This window comes from Anomaloglossus baeobatrachus, chromosome 3 (assembly GCF_048569485.1).
Source record: "Anomaloglossus baeobatrachus isolate aAnoBae1 chromosome 3, aAnoBae1.hap1, whole genome shotgun sequence".
Lineage (NCBI taxonomy): Eukaryota > Metazoa > Chordata > Amphibia > Anura > Aromobatidae > Anomaloglossus > Anomaloglossus baeobatrachus.
In genome coordinates, this window is record NC_134355.1 from 92,370,911 (window position 1) to 92,387,399 (window position 16,489).

Consider the following 16,489-nt stretch of genomic DNA (forward strand, 5'->3'; position numbering starts at 1 on the left):
CTTCTCATGACTATTGTTGCTGTATACAGGCAGGGTATAGCCAGGTCGGAATACAGGCTAGTGACCAGAAGAGTCCTTGTCAGGACTATTGTAGCAGTATACAGGCAGGCAGGCAGGCAGGGTATATAGCCATTCCTAGTGGTGACCGTATACCAGCCTTCATCATATCTGGGGCTGGTGTACACAGTCTAAAACAGTCCTGATAGTGTCAGACTTCTCAGTAATTGTCGCTCCTAAAAACCTGTTAGGTTCTTAGTGCGTCCGTGCTTGCATTTAAAAACCGCACGTGTGTGCCTGTCGGTGGCAGCGTACAGGTGCACGTTTTGCACAAACTATTATATAACGCACAAGTCTAGTGTATAATACACGTCAGTCAGCAGTGTCTGATAGTGTCAGACTTCTCAGTAATTGTCGCTCCTAAAAACCTGTTAGGTTCTTAGTGCGTCCGTGCTTGCATTTAAAAACCGCACGTATGTGCCTGTCGGTGGCAGCGTACAGGTGCACGTTTTGCACAAACTATTATATAACGCACAAGTCTAGTGAATAATACACGTCAGTCAGCAGTGTCTGATAGTATCAGACTTCTCAGTAATTGTCGCTCCTAAAAACCTGTTAGGTGCTTAGTGCGTCCGTGCTTGCATTTAAAAACCGCACGTGTGTGCCTGTCGGTGGCAGTGTACAGGTGCACTTGTGTGCGTTTTGCACAAACTTGGATATAATGCACAAGTCTAGTGAATACACGTCAGCACAGCATTGCAAAATGCGCAAGGGCGTTGGCAACGAACAAGGAAGTGGACGTGATGGTGGTGCAGGCAGAGGCCGAGGTCGTGGGCAAGCTCTAATTTCACCACAACAAAGGGCCACATCTAGTCGCTCGCACGTCCTGTCCCAAATTCTTGGGGACCGCAGCAGTACACCGCTCTTGAACCAAGACCAGTGTCAACAGGTTGTTAGTTGGATAGCGGATAATGCTTCCAGTCAGATTGGCACCACCACAAACACTCTGTCTTCCACACGGTCAAGTGTCAGTAGCCGTGATACTGCACCGCACATTTCAGAACCTGATCCTCCTTCCTACCACAAGGCTGAGTACATGTCCACGGACATTACTGATCCCACACTTGGACACTCGGAAGAGCTGTTCACGTTTCCATTCGCACATTCTGGCCTCTCGCCAGCTCATGTTGAAGTGGGTCATGAGGAGATCGTCTGTACAGATGCCCAAATATTTAAGCAGCCACGTTCTCACGAAGTTGGCAACGTGTCTCAACAAGGGGTGGACGATGATGAGACACAATTGTCAGGAAGTCAGGGGGAGGAGCAGGGTGCGGAAGAGGAAGACGACGTGGTGGATGATCCAGTAACTGACCCAACCTGGCAAGAGGATATGCAGAGCGAGGACAGCAGTGCACAGGGGGAGGGAGGCGTAGCATCCCAACAGGCAGTAAGAAGCAGGGTGGTGGCTCCAGGCAGAAGTCAGGCAACCGTTCCCCGGAACAACAACACGACACAAGGTACCTGTACAAATGTTAGGTCTTCCCGAGTCTGGCAGTTTTTTAAGTTGGCTCCAGATGATTCTAAAAAGGCCATTTGCAACACCTGCCGTGCCAGCATCAGCAGGGGTACCAAAACTAGCAGCCTGACCACCACCAGCATGATCAGGCACATGTCAGCCAAGCACCCGACTTTGTGGGAAGTACAACAGAGTCGAGGAGCAGTGCTTGCTGATGTCACTGCTACGTCTTCGCTTGTTGTGCATGCGAGCCAATCCCCTGTCCATGCTGCCTGCGAACAAGCCTCCTCCGGTCCTGCACCTGCAGTTGCCTACGCAGAAATAACACCATCATCAAGCACGTCCTTGTCCCAGCGCAGCGTTCAGTTATCCATTCAGCAAACCTTTGAACGCAGGCGCAAATACACTGCCAACGCCCCACATGCCACAGTTCTAAATGCTAACATTTCGCGACTGCTTGCGCTGGAAATGTTGCCTTTTAGGCTGGTGGAGACAGAAGCATTCCGCGACCTGATGGCGGCAGCTGTCCCACGTTACTCGGTCCCCAGCCGCCACTATTTCTCCCGGTGTGCCGTCCCCGCATTGCATAACCACGTGTCACAAAACATCACACGTGCCCTGAACAACGCTGTTTCACCCAAAGTCCATTTAACAACAGACACGTGGACAAGTGCTTGTGGGCAAGGCCGCTACATCTCGTTGACGGCACACTGGGTTAATATTGTGGAAGCTGGGACCCAGTCTGAGCGAGGGACGGAACACGTCCTTCCCACACCAAGGTTTGCAGGCCCTACCTCAGTCAGGGTTTCACCCACACTCTACAGCTCCGGAATGTCATGCTCCTCAGCCTCCTCCTCCTCCTGCGCATCCTCATCCACTTTACCCTCCACACCAGTCCCAAGCTGGAAGCACTGCAGCACTGCCTCGGCGAAGCGGCAACAGGCTGTGCTGAAGCTAATCTGCATAGGTGACAAACCCCACAATGCAGAAGAGGTGTGGACAGCTCTGAAACAGCAGGCAGATCACTGGCTCACACCTCTGAACCTAAAGCCAGGAAAGGTCGTGTGTGACAATGTCCGAAACCTGGTGGCGGCTTTGAGGCGAGGCCAGCTGACACATGTTCCATGCGTGGCCCATGTGCTCAACCTTGTGGTTCAGCGGTTTCTAAAGTCATACCCAGAGCTGTCTGATCTGCTGGTAAAAGTTCCCCGCCTGTCTGCACATTTTCGAACGTCACCTACTGCTTCAGCCGGCCTTGCCGGCTTTCAGCGCCGTTTGCATCTTCCGGCTCACAGACTGGTGTGTGATGTCCCCACGCGTTGGAATTCAACTCTGCACATGTTGGTCAGGATATGTGAGCAGAAGAGGGCAGTTGTTGAGTACCTGCATCACCTAAGCCGTCGGAAAATGGGTCAAACTCCACACATAACACCTGAGGAGTGGAGATGGATGTCCGACCTATGTACCATCCTCCAAAACTTTGAGGACTCCACCAAGATGGTGAGTGGTGATGACGCATTATTAGCGTCACCATACCGCTTCTCTGCCTTCTAAAACGGTCTCTGCTCAAAAACAATCATGATGCATTGCAGGCGGAGCACGATGAGTTGGAGCAAGAAACAGTAGTGGGTGTGGGTGATAACACACTGCCCAGCCTCGTCTCATCACAACGTGCAGTGGAGGACTATGACGAGGAGGAGGATGAAGACATGGAGCAACTCTCCGGCCAAATTGAGGATATGACATGCACACCAGTCATATCCTCGGTTCAGCGTGGCTGGCCAGAGGACAGGGTAGATGAGGAGGAGGAGGAGGAGGACAGCATGTTCAGTCATCGTGTTGGTCAGGATACTGAAGTACTGGCTGTTAAGAGTCTGGCACACATGGCTGACTTTATCGTAAGCTGCCTGTCTCGTGATCCTCGCGTTAAGAACATCTTGACCGACAATCATTACTGGTTGGTAACACTGTTAGACCCACGCTACAAGGAGAACTTTATGTCTCTTATTCCCGAGGCGGAGAGGTCAGCCAAAATGCAGCAGTTCCGGAAGGCCATAGTCACGGAAGTAGGCAAAAGATTCCCCTCACAAAACGCTAGCGGCATAGGTCAGGATTCAGTGGACAACCAAGGCGTACAGCCGAGAGGGGCACAAGTCCAATCCGCCAGAGGTAGGGGAACAGTCTTTAAGATGTGGGACAGTTTTCTCAGCCCCTCACGTACCACAGCCCCTGAGGTGCGGGGTAGTGCCACAAGAAATCCTAAGTTTGCCCAGATGCTCAAGGAGTACCTTGCAGATCAAACAACTGTACTCTGACATTCCTCTGTGCCTTACAATTATTGGGTATCCAAGGTGGACACGTGGCATGAATTGGCTCTCTACGCTTTGGAAGTCCTGGCCTGCCCTGCCGCTAGCGTTTTGTCAGAGCGTGTTTTTAGTGCCGCAGGTGGAATCATTACAGATAAACGCACCTGCCTGTCAACTGAAAATGCTGACAGGCTGACTCTGATCAAGATGAACAAGGGTTGGATTGGGCCAGACTTCACCACACCACCAGCAAATGAGAGCGGAATTTAAAGTTTGTAACGGGAATTTGCCATGTACCTCCACTCACCCATGGGTACACACTTCTGGACTTTGGATAATCGCTGGACTGCTCCTCCTTCTCCTCATGCGCCACCATGATGACCGTTACAATAGTTAGGCCTTTGTTTCAGGTATACCCCCAGTGGTAAATTTTTTCGCCCATTCTTTCAGAATGGACATTACAACAACAGGAGACCCGTTCCTTTGCAATGGGAACAATGTTTTGAGGCCCTCATGCACGTCTCTATCCAGGGACAATGTGGAGCCTTCTAATTTTTGGCTGCCCTGCCTAAGGGCTATACTACAATAGACCCACTTCCTGACAATGGACACTTCAGGTTTACAGGCCCTCATGCACGTCTCTATCCAGGGACAATGTGGAGCCTCCCAATTTTTGGCTGCCCTGCCTAAGGGCTATACTACAATAGACCCACTTCCTGACAATGGACACTTCAGGTTTACAGGCCCTCATGCACGTCTCTATCCAGGGACAATGTGGAGCCTCCCAATTTTTGGCTGCCCTGCCTAAGGGCTATACTACAATAGACCCACTTCCTGACAATGGACACTTCAGGTTTACAGGCCCTCATGCACGTCTCTATCCAGGGACAATGTGGAGCCTCCCAATTTTTGGCTGCCCTGCCTAAGGGCTATACTACAATAGACCCACTTCCTGACAATGGACACTTCAGGTTTACAGGCCCTCATGCACGTCTCTATCCAGGGACAATTTGGAGCCTCCCAATTTTTGGCTGCCCTGCCTAAGGGCTATACTACAATAGACCCACTTCATGACAATGGACACTTCAGGTTTACAGGCCCTCATGCACGTCTCTATCCAGGGACAATGTGGAGCCTCCCAATTTTTGAATGCCCTGCCAAAGGGCTATACTACAATAGACCCACTTCCTTACAATGGGCACTTCAGGGTTACAGGCCCTCATGCACGTCTCTATCCAGGGACAATGTGGAGCCTCCCAATTTTTGGCTGCCCTGCCAAAGGGCTATACTACAATAGACCCACTTCCTCAAAATGGGCACATTAGACTCAAGAGGCCTTCATGTACGTCTCTTCTCAGGGACATTGAAGTGCCACACAATGTTTTCACGTAAAATCTTTCATGTAATCTCCAAAAGTAACATACACCAGCTCTATCTCACTATTGGGTATGTGCCCTTAACATTTCCGCCATGAAAATTCATTTTGGTGTCATTTTGGAAGGTTTTCTGGTGAGTCCGTAAAAATGGCGTAAAACGCGGACAAAATTGTTCACAGCTGTGACTTTTGAGTGATAAATGCTTCAAGGGGTCTTCCCCATGCTGTTGCCATGTCATTTGAGCACTCTTCTGAGACTTTTGTGACATTTTTAGGGTTTCTACATGCTGCCGGGGGTCATTTCATAAAAATACTCGGGTCTCCCATAGGATAACATTGGGCTCGGTGCTCGGGCCGAGTACACGAGTATCTTGGGATGCTCGGCCCGAGCCTCGAGCACCCGAGCTTTTTAGTACTCGCTCATCACTAATTATAGAGGATCTTTCATCAGATTTCTCAATACAAACGGCATACATTATTAGATCTCTTAGATCTGATGAGGCTGGCGTGGTTACTTTAAAAAAGCCATATTAAAAAAAGCACTTTAAATTTGTAGTCAAAAGTTTTGAGACTGACACAAATTCTGAATTTCACACCATTTGCTGCTTCAGTATTCACGCTGAGGTTTTGGGGCTGACATTTTCTGCACCAAATAACGGACCTTGTGGCAGAAAAAAGGACTAAAAGTGTGTTTTTGGTGCGTCTTTTTTCCATGCATTTTTTTTTGTTAAATCAACGGCTGGAAGGGTTAAAAAACGCAGGAAAAAACGCACCAACCATTGAGATATTGAAGTGACCTCGGGTAAGGCCGCGGCTGAGTTCCCATAATCTGCGCCAACAAAATCCCCATGCTCGGATTTTATGTAAGGGTACATTTCCTTACTGGTAAACATCTCAATGACACACGCCGTTGGCTTAGCAGCACACATAACCAGGGTTTGCTATCCGGGTCTTTAACTTCAGATGCACGGCACAGAACACAAAAAAAACAGCAATGATAAACAAGTATTCTGTCCCTGACTTGCCCTATAGGTTATATTACCAGTCCAAAACACAAGGAGGGAGGGCTCCCACGTAGCAGGCCTGGACTCCGGGTAAACGGCGGCGACTCCAAGGGAGAGAAGTGGGAAGATCTTCAGCCCTCTCAATAGAGGACTAGGTTACAATCTCTTGGTACGGAGGAAGGAGACGGTCCGGAGGTTCCTTGAGTCCAGTATCCCGTCTGCAGCAGTTCTGGCAATCCCTCACACTTCAGCGATGGGGGCAGTCCGAGGCAGGTCTGCTCAGGTCCAGCTCCAGTAGCTCAGTGTCCTTTTCCCGCACTTTTACTTCCTGTACAACAAGTGCCTGAGGGAGGGGATCAGATTTTACAGCGTCCACCTCTCGAGCAGTTTCAGCACTTGTCCACAAGGTGGCAGCACCATCCTGTGTAATGTCAGTCTCCATGTCCATTTTAATCACAAAACAGTCAGAGCTGCTCGCCTCGTTACATATCCCCCCACTGAAAGGTTGGCAGTCCCTGTCAACATTCACAGGTTCCAAGGCAGCGAGGACTGAGGCTGTGGCAGGGGGAGGCTGAGAAGTGGACCATACATACTGGTCCCTAAGACTGTCCAGGAGGAACCCCGGCAGTGGTGCGGGTAGTACGTCGCAGAGGTTGGTTTCCCTCCACTCTATCATCGGTTACACTCTCTACCTACGTCAGTTCCCTAGGGGGAGAGCCAGTCTGAGCAGGCGGGTAATCAGTCCCGGAGTCAACAAGGTCACTATGCTGAGTAATATCAATGGTGTCAGTCCTGTCAGCAGTGTCATCCTCACCGGGTACTGTGGTCAGGGGGTCAGGCTGGGATCGGCAGGGGCGCAACATATTCCGATGCAAGGTGCGAGAGTTGCCGCTATCTTTGCTCCAGACTCTGTACACATGACCATTGGGGTAGGGGTGCTCAACTACCCGATAGACTTCAGCTTCCCACTTAGCTCGGAGTTTTCTTTGAGGCTTCTTAATACGAACCAGGACTAGCTGCTCTACTTCTAAGGATTCTTCCTGTACGGGGAGCGGGTCAGCATGTCTCTGGCCCCGGATTTGTTGGCATACCAGTCGGTATACAGTTTCCATCTTCTGACGGTGAGTGTGTAGCCAGGATGGATAGGTACCGCCGGTATCTTTTTCAGGACTGGTCAGGTTTAGATCATGGACCCCTTTTCCTGGGCGGCCAAAGAGAAGGGTGTGTGGGGTAAAGCCCGTCACGGAGTGGACTTGATTGTTGTAGGCCCACACTAGATCTGGGAGGAATTGGGGCCATTGGTCTTTCTTGTCATCGGCTAAGGTACGGATCAACTGGAGTAGAGTCCAGTTAAAGCGCTCACACACACCATTCCCCTGTGGGTGGTAAGGGGTGGTTCTGGACTTCTGGATCCCATACATCCGATGCAGCTCCTCGATAATTTGACCTTCAAAACAAGCCCCCTGATCAGTGTGCAACCTCTCCGGACACCCATAGACCTGGATGAACTGTCGACAGATGGCTCGCACAGCTGACTCGGCAGTCTGATCTTTGGTAGCAACAGCAACTGCAAATTTTGTGAAATGGTCTACCATAACCAGACAGTATTGGTAGCCACCACTCGCCGTCCCAATCGACAGGTAGTCCACCATCAACAGCTCAAGGGGCCAGGATGTCTCAACTGTTTGGACAGGTGCACACTGCTCAGCGGACTTGTAAAGCTCACAGGTGCGACAGGCTTGGCAGACCCGGACAGTAGATAAACTGTTGGATCCACCGGAAGGTCTTGTCTATCCCAAAGTGGCCGTTCCTCTTGTGTGCTTCTCCCACCATCTCACGGGCCATTTGGGCCAGCACTACAACCTGTAGACACTCCTCCAGCATGTGGGATAGGAAGATCCTCCGGTATAGCACTCCTTCTCTCAGAATCAGATGATCCCATTGGCTGAGTAGGGTCAGGGTACTGGTGGACAGTCGTGACCGCGTGTCAGAGGAAGGCTTCTGCTGCTGCTTCACCCATTGTTTGAGTAGGGCACATTCAGCATTCCGGTCCTGGATTCTGCACCATTCCTGTGGGGACAATGGGGACCCTACTGGAGTGCCAGCCTCATCCACAGCATACTGGCGACAATCCATCATCTGCCGGGCTAGTCTTGCGAAGTCAGGCATCTCGTCTCCTTCCAGCTCCTCGTCCCGGTCCTTAGTGGGCGAGTGGGATGTCCTTCTGGACAGGCTGTCCGCATTCTGATTTTCAGCCCCAGCTCTATATTTAATCTTGTAGTTAAACTTGGAGAGCCGAGCCATCCATCGCTGCTCCATAGCCCCAAGTTTCGCATTTTCTAAGTGGGCCAAAGGGTTGTTATCCGTCAGGACTAGTACTTCTGTCCCCGTCAGATATCTGGCAAATTTCTCAGTCATTGCCCACATCAAGGCCAACAGCTCCAGTTGGAGTGAACTGTAATTGGTGGGATTCTTTTCACCTTCATGTAGGGACTAGAGATGAGCGAACTGGCCGTGGTTCGGCTCGAGCTCGGTTCGCCGAACGGAGGTCTCGTTCGAGTTCGGTTCGTCGAACGTTCGACGAACCGAACTCGAACCAATAGGCTATAATGGGAGGCAATCACAAACACATAAAAACGCATTATAAATGTACACATACAGTTAATAAACATTGCCATAACACTTACCGGTCCCCGCGATCCCTCCTGCACTCTGTCTCCTGCCGCTATTCCATCCGATGATCGCTGAATCCTCCCGGTGACCGGCACTGCCAGCAGTGATGCAGGACCTATCGTGACGTCAAAATAGCCATGTGACCAGTCACGTGGCTATTATCTCATTGTTAAAGACTGGTCACATGACTATGACGCGTCATGTAGGACCTGCGAGTGCATCTCTCCGGTACACGGTGCACATTTGTGTATCGCCGTGTACCGGCGACATGCTGTAGCACACAGTCGACTCCCCGTTCCGTTAGGGACCGGCTGACACAGCCGGTCATTAACAGAGATCACCGTTGCCATAGCAACGCAGTTAGCGGTGACGTCACCGCTAACCGCGGCTCCGGGAATCACATGATCGGAGCCCTGTTGCTATGGTAACGCGTCTGTCACCGCCAGCAGCACTGATCTCTCACTCAGTGAAGGCTGCACGCTGCTTTCCGTGCAGCCTTCACGGAGTGATTTCTGCACGGGAAGCAGCGTCTTCCCCCATGCAGCAGTGATGGATCAGAGCTGCATTTGTTGAACGAGAAAGACAGAAGACCATGGATCGTGGAGGGCTGACAGGGGGTAATAAAGATGGAGTCTCTAATGTGTCTGTGTATTTATTTCTATTAAAGTATTTTTTCTCTGTGTGGTGTGTTTTTTTTAACCCTTTATTGGAGATTCTTAATGGCCGGGTCAAACGTGCCTGACATTAAGAATCTCTGGCTTAATACTAGCTAGTAAAACAAAGCCAGTATTAACTCATGATTACCCAAAAAGCCACCCGGCTCCAGGGCTGTTGGAAGAGTTGGATACAGCGCCAGATGATGGCGCTTCTATGAGTGCGCCATTTTCTGGGGCGGCTGCGGACTGCAATTCACAGCAGAGGCGCCCAGAAACCTCGGGCTAACCTGTGCTGCGGATTCCAATCCCCAGCTGCCTAGTTGTACCCGGCTGGACACAAAAATGGAGCGAAGCTCACGTCGTTTTTTTTTAAATTATTTCATGAAATAAGTGAAATAATTAAAAAAAACAGGCTTCCCTATATTTTTGGTTCCCATGCGGGTACAAATAGGCAACTGGGGGTTGGAGGCAGCCTGTGGCTGCCTGCTGTACCTGGCTAGCATACAAAAATATGGCGAAGCCCACGTCATTTTTTTGGTGGGCAAAAAACTTCTGCATACAGTCCTGGATGGAGTATGCTGAGCCTTGTAGTTCTGCAGCTGCTGTCTGCTCTTCTCCATACAGACAGACAGCAGCTGCAGAACTACAAGGCTCAGCATACTCCATCCAGGACTGTATGCAAAAGTTTTTTGCCCCCTGAAAAAATTATGTGGGCTTCGCCATATTTTTGTATGCTAGCCAGGTACAGCAGGCAGGTACGGCTGCCCCCAACCCCCAGTTGCCTATTTGTACCCGGCTGGGAACCAAAAATAAAGGGAAGCCCTTTTTTTATTATTTCATGAATTTCATGAAATAATTAGAAAACAAATGACGTAGGCTTCGCCCCATTTTTGTGTCCAGCCAGGTACAACTAGGCAGCTGGGGATTGGAATCCGTAGCACAGGTTGGCCTGAGCTTTCTGGGCCCCACTGCTGCGAATTGCAGTCTGCAGCCGCCTCAGAAAATGGCACTTTCATAGAAGCGCCATCTTCTGGCGCTGTATCCAACTCTTCCAGCACCTGCCTGCTATACCTGGCTAGCATACAAAAATATGGCGAAGCTCACGTCCTTTTTTTGTAGTTTTTTGGCAAAAAAAATAAAAAATGCTTCCCTGGATTTTACATTGCCAGTGAAGGTAACACCAAGCAGTGGGGGTTAGCAGCCAGTAGCTGCTTGGATTACCCTTAGCTAGCAATACAAAAAAATGCAGCGGGAGCCCATATATATTTTTTTTAATTATTTATTTAAATAACTAAAAACAAAATGGGCTTCCCTGTATTTTGATTGCTGGACATCACAGTGCTGTAAAAAAAAATCTTAAAAAAAAATGACGTAGCGCTCCGCGGTATTTTTGATTCTCAGCGCAGATAAAGCAGACAGCTATGGGTTGCCACCCCCATCTGCCTGCCGTTACCTTGGTTGGCAATCAAAATACAGGGAAGCCCATTAATTTTTACTACTTAAAAAATAGTTAAAAAAAAAAAATGACGTTGGGTCCCCCCATTTTTGATAGCCAGCTAGGGTAAAGCAGACGGCTGTAGCCTGAAAACCACAGCTGGCAGCTTTACCGTGGTTGGGGATCCAATGTGGAGGTCCCCCCAGGCTCTTTTTTTATAATTATTTTATAAATATTAATAATTACACAAAAAAAGTAGGGTCCCCCCCAAATTGGATCACCAGCCAAGGTAAAGCGGACAGCTGTGGTCTGGTATTCTCAGGGTGGGAAGGTCCATAGTTATTGGGCCTTCACAGCCTAAAAATAGCAGGCCGCAGGCACCCCAGACGTGGCGCATCCACTAGATGCGCCAATCCTGGCGCTTCACCCCAGCTCATCCCGTGCCCTGGTGCAGTGGCAAACGGGGTAATAAATCGGGTTGATACTAGCTGTAAGATCACCTGACATCAAGCCCAGCAGTTTGTGATGTCATAGCGTCTATTAGATACACAACATCATAAACTGTCAGTACTAACAAAAAAAAAAATCGACAAAAGAAATTTATTTGAAAAAACAGTCCCCAAAACATTCCGTCTTTCACCAATTTATTGTAAGAAAAAAAATAAAGGGGTCCCACGACGACTCTGGACCGTCTAGAATATGGGGGGGAGACACTCAGGGAACGTATCCCTCATTTTCTAGGAGTGCAGACCCTTCATGTGAGGAGTGTGGGTGCAATGAATCTGCACTCACTCTCCCCGGGTCCACAGCAGCAGAGTCCATGTCGTAATGGTTGCTACCAAAGCTGCAATGCCCTGCTCATGAGGTAAGGGCATGCCTAATCAGGAGAACTATTCTACATTTCCAAATATTGGTATTTGCTGATATTATTGCTATTCCACCTACTATATATTGGGGATAGGATCTTGGAGATGGAATACCCCTTTAAGTCCAGTTATCCAGCTGAATGAATACTTAACAACAGAGCTCGCTATTTAGATGTGTTTTCTTGTGGCGTATAACGGACTCTCATGTTTGGTAGTCATTCAGCAGGGCAACTATAAAAGCAAATCCCTCCATTTGGAAATGTAGTATAGCTCTCCTGATCAATTATGTTCCTTACCTCATGAGCAGGGCATTGCAGTAATAATAATAATTTATTCATTTATATAGCGTTATTAATTCCATAGCGCTGTATGTCTTTGGAGTGTGGGAGGAAACCGGAGTACCCGGAGGAAACCCACGCAAACACGGGGAGAACATACACACTCCTTGCAGATGGTGTCCTTGGTGAGAATTGAACCCAGGACCTCAGCGCTGCAAGACTGTAGTGCTAACCACTGATCCACCGTGCCGCCCATTTAGCTTACAGATGCATAACCACCACTCACTGTGTCTGAACACAGGAAGCTGAGCTGACAGCCGCTCTGTGCATGCGGCAGCATCTATTGTGAAGGAGAGGGCCGCGGGGGATCAACGCTGCACAGGTACCGTGGGACACCGGGGAACACCGGTGGGGTTATAGGGGGTGACCTGGCAGGGCCTGGGGAGGAGTTTTCTGTTGCATGTGTCATGGCACATGCGACAGAAATCAGAGGAGTAGGGTGAATGCGGTCGGCGCGCTGCTGTGCGCGCGGCCATCTTGGATTTCTGGGAGGGCATCAGGGGGGGCACTTTGGCGACACCGGGGGACCGGGGAGGAGATTTATCATGTTTCTTCATGCCAGATGGGAGATAAATAATTTTTTACCGGCGCTGTCATTTACTGTAACGTGATCATCGGTGTACGGTGTATACCTGTGATCACGTGAGCGGGGACCGGAAAAACCGTCCTGAATCATGATCTCCAGGGTCTCAGCTAGCCCTGAAACCTCGGAGATTTTCTGACGCCGGGGGACGTTATTCACTTATTTCTGCCTGCTGTTTATAAATGGCAGATCGGAATAAGGCTACATTAACACGACCGATCCATTTTTGCGGTCTGCAAAAAACAGTCCGTTTTTTTTCACGGGTGCATCTGTGTGGCATCCGTTTCCGTTCCGTAGACGGTCCGTATGTCATCTGTTTGTCATCCGTGTGCCTTCCGTTTTTTTTGTGTACTGCAAAAAAAACTGAAGGAGGGTAAATGCATAAATTTACCCAGGATCCATAGCTTCATCCTACATGAGGCGGTCACATGTTCACTCCAGTGCCATTTTCTATTGCTTTTCACAGCGTAGAGCTCTCTGGTGATTTTCCTGTGCTTGTGCACTTCATATCAGTCTTTTCTGTCATTATAATGGCAGAAAGACACATAATGTCCCACTCTCCTGCATTTTGTAATTTTGCACCCTTTGGTGCCTTTCATGTGGCACTAAGGGGTGCTTAGCTTTGTATTTAGCCAAAAAAATGAAAAAAAAATGAAAAAAAAATGACGTAGGGTTCCCCCTAGTTTTGTAGCCAGCTAGGGTAAAGCAGACGGCTGCAGCCTGCAGACCACAGCTGGCAACCTCACCTTGGCTGGTAATCCAAATCTGAGGGCACCCCACGCTGTTATTTTAAATTAAATAAATAATTTAAAAAAAAAAACACGTAGGGCCCCCCCAAAATTGGATCACCAGCCAAGGTAAAGCAGACAGCTGGGGTCTGATATTCTCAGACTAGGGAGGTCCATGGTTATTGGACTCTCCCCAGCCTAAAAATAACAGGCCGCAGCCGCCCCAGAAGTGGCGCATCCATTAGATGCGCCAATCCTGGTGCTTCGCCCCAGCTCATCCTGCGCCCTGGTGCGTTGGCAAACGGGGTAATATATGGGGTTAATACCAGATGTGTAATGTCACCTGGCATCAAGCCCTGGGGTTGGTGAGGTCAGGCGTCTATCAGATACCCGACATCACCAACCCAGTCAGTAATAAAAAAAAATAGACGACAAACACATTTTTATTTGAAAAAACACTCCCCAAAACATTCCCTCTTTAACCAATTTATTAGAAAGAAAAACAAATCCAGGTCTGGTGTAATCCAAGGGGTTGCCATGACGATCCACACTGTCCCAGTCAATGAAGAGCAGAATGTTCCCCATTGGCTGGGAGAGCAATGCAGTGACCTGAGCTAACATCAATGGGTCAGCCCAGGTCACTGCAGGGCATGACAAGTGCTGCTGTCAGCGAGGTACATTACCTGCGCTGATCTCCTGCACACTGACAGCACCTGTCACTGAGTTCAATGACCGCCGCCTTCACAGCCAAGTATCGCGAGAGGCCCGTGACGTCACCGCTAGTCAGTCTCGGGTCGGAAGCGAGAGAAGGTGATGTGACAAGCGGCGGCCATGGAGGACAGTGACAGCGCTGAGGTCGGGATGGCGGGACTTCATCACCGCAGGTAAGCCGAGCGGGACCATGTGTGCAGAGTGTGTGTGCAGAGTGTGTGTGTGTGTGTGTGTGTGTGTACACGTACATGCTGCGTGCAGGAGGGGGAGGAGTGAGCTGAGCGGGGAAGTGTGGGCTTCCTGCACGTAACTAGGATAAACATCGGGTTACTAACCAAAGCGCTTTGGTTGGATACCCGATGTTTATCTTGGTTACCAGCTTCTGGCAGGCTGCCAGCGATGGCTCCTGCACACTGTAGCTGTAAAAAGCCCTGCTTTTTGCTGCTAGAACCGTTCTCGAACGTATCTAGAACTATCGAACTTTAGCAAAAAGCTCGAGTTCTAGTTCGATCTAGAACAGCCCCCAAAATCACTCGAACCGCGAACTGGAGAACCGCGAACCGCGAACCACGCTCAACTCTAGTAGGGACCTACTGGCATAGGCTACAACACGTTCCTTGCCTTCTTGTACCTGTGAGAGTACTGCCCCCAGACCCCGTAGGCTGGCGTCAGTATGTAATTGAAAGGGCATGGGTCTTCCAGCAGGACAATGACCCAAGCATACTTCAAGAAACCCCCAGAAATGAATGGAAACAAAGCGCTGGAGAGTTCTGAAGGGCCAGCAATGAGTCCAGATCTAAATCCCATTGTTCTTAACATTACTGTTTGGAGAAGGCGCCTTCAAATATGAGAGACCTGTGGCAGTCTGCAAAAGAAGAAGAGTGGCCCAAAATTCCAGGTGAAAGGTGTAAGAAGCTTGTTGATGGTTATAGGAAGTGATTGATTGCAATTTTTTATTCCATGGGGTGTGCAGTTAAATATTAAGATGAGGGTGCAACAATTTTGGCCAGCCCATTTTTGGACTTTTGTTTGAAGTTATGTCCAATTTGCCTTTTTTTCTCTGTTGTTTTTTCTGTTCTTCGAATTCACACAAAAGGAAATAAATATGTATCATAGAATGTGTTATTGCAATAATTTTCTATGAGAAAAACATTATTTTCTGGAACAATTATGAGGGTGCCAACACTTATGGCCATAACTGTGTATTGTATCAGAGTAATCTGCTTCTTATGCCTCCTGGACTGATCATTCACTTTCAGTTCACTTGTAATATTTATATTCAGTGAAAACAGATTTTATCATTATAGAGAAAAGTGATGACAGTTGCAGCTCATAAGATTCTATGGAGAGGAAAGGGAGGAGGAGGAGGGAAGCACTAAAGGCAGACAAAGAGAGTTTATGAAGATGGTAGGAGCAAGAGGGAGGAAATAGAGACAGACACAGTCATTCTGCAGCTCAAGAGTTTCTATGAAGATGGTAGGGGGAAGAAAGAGGAACTAGAGACAGAGACAGACATTCTGCTGCTCAAGAGATTCTATGAAGATGGTAGGGGGAAGAGGGAGGAACTGGAGACAGATACATTCTGCTGCTCATGAAATTCTATGAAGATGGTAGGGGGAAGAGGGAGGAATGAGAGACAGACACAGACATTCTGCTGCTGATTAGATTCTTTGAAGATGGTAGGAGGAACTAGAGACAGACACAGACATTCTGCTGCTCATGAAATTCTCTGAAGATTGTGGGGGAGAAGAGGGAGGAACTAGAGACAGAGATAGACATTCTGCTGCTTATGAGATTCTATGAAGCTGTAAGGGGGAGAGGGAGGAAATAGAGACAGAGACACACATTCTGCTGCTCATGAGATTTAATGAAGATGGTAGGGTGGAGGAGAGAAGAACTAGAGACAGAGACAGACATTCTGCTGCTCATGAGATTCTATGAAGATGGTAGTAGGGTACAGGGAGGAACTGGAGACAGACAGACATTCTGCTGCAAGTTCTCCTGAAATTACAGTGGTCCCCACATCAACTCCAGTATTGCCCTTAAGTGTGTGGGGCTGCCCACTCTGGTTGGCTTTTATGCAAACCCTTCCATTTTTAGGATTAAAGTCCTAGATTATACCTTTATACTGCAGCACGTCCCATGTACTTGAATGGATTTTTGCTGCAGTTCCTTGCACTGTGAGGCTCCAACCACCCATTGTGTGGAAATCTGCAGAACTGTTCTATTCTACTGAGAACTCTGAAGGGGATTTTCAGTTTCTGTCCTGTGTTATCAGACTAACCCTTCGTACCATATCTA

General features: G+C 48.9%; 1 protein-coding gene across 1 annotated transcript in view; it reads right to left on the reverse strand.

Annotated features, from left to right (window-relative positions):
* The window catches only part of PLCB1 (phospholipase C beta 1), a 990,679-nt gene that overhangs the window by 425,240 nt on the left and 548,950 nt on the right, over positions 1 to 16,489 (reverse strand). The window lies entirely within an intron of this gene.